The sequence below is a fragment of the Ipomoea triloba genome, chromosome 16, assembly GCF_003576645.1.
Source record: "Ipomoea triloba cultivar NCNSP0323 chromosome 16, ASM357664v1".
Classification (NCBI taxonomy): domain Eukaryota; kingdom Viridiplantae; phylum Streptophyta; class Magnoliopsida; order Solanales; family Convolvulaceae; genus Ipomoea; species Ipomoea triloba.
In genome coordinates this window covers 16,076,390-16,077,027 of record NC_044931.1, presented here as the reverse complement: position 1 = coordinate 16,077,027, position 638 = coordinate 16,076,390, and the positions used below count along the sequence as shown (strand labels likewise).

The window sequence follows — 638 nt, the reverse complement described above, 5'->3', positions numbered from 1 at the left end:
AAAGTTCCACTGAATGATTAAAAAGATGACTTCAAGTTCATATTTGGTCTTAGTTTATCTCATATTTAACTTTGTTTTTATGCTTAAAATGTAGTGACTGTGTTCAAATTCTGCATTTGGATTTATTGTTGACGATGTTAAAGGAGTTGCTTCCACTATTGATGGTGTGCGCTTCTATTTTGTTAAGCGATTTGCAAATCGTGTTGCCCATACTGTTGCTAGGGAAGCCGTTTCTGCGTCAGGTTGCGGGGAATGATTTGATATCCCTCCCCTTTTTCTTGTTGATTTCCTTGCTGCTGATTTAATGAATTAAGTCTTTTACTCAAAAAAAGAAAAATAAAAAAAAAAAGAGCTTTTATTTGCTTTGTTTGTGTAGATGGGTACAATTTAACTTGATCAGAGCAATTATACATGAGTGGTTTTTATACCATTTGGATATGGATGGAATCAATTGGATGATGGAAATAAAAGGGATTGGAGATAAAAAAAAATTGGACCACAAAGCCTCAAGTCAGACTGCATGTCAAGATTTTGCTTTAACTATGTAATTAAAACATTTGCCTGTTGCATTATTCCAACGTTTTCGAGGCATGGATTCGTTTATATGTTTTTGATGGACTTTCATTTTGGTCACTGCA

At 33.9% G+C, this 638-nt stretch overlaps 1 long non-coding RNA gene across 1 annotated transcript; it reads left to right on the top strand.

The window, feature by feature from the left end:
* Nucleotides 1-14: 14 nt before the first annotated feature.
* On the top strand, nt 15-503 carry LOC116007974. Its single transcript, XR_004095392.1, has 2 exons — nt 15-242; nt 377-503. It is a non-coding gene; the product is annotated as an uncharacterized LOC116007974 (long non-coding RNA).
* Nucleotides 504-638: the final 135 nt, after the last annotated feature.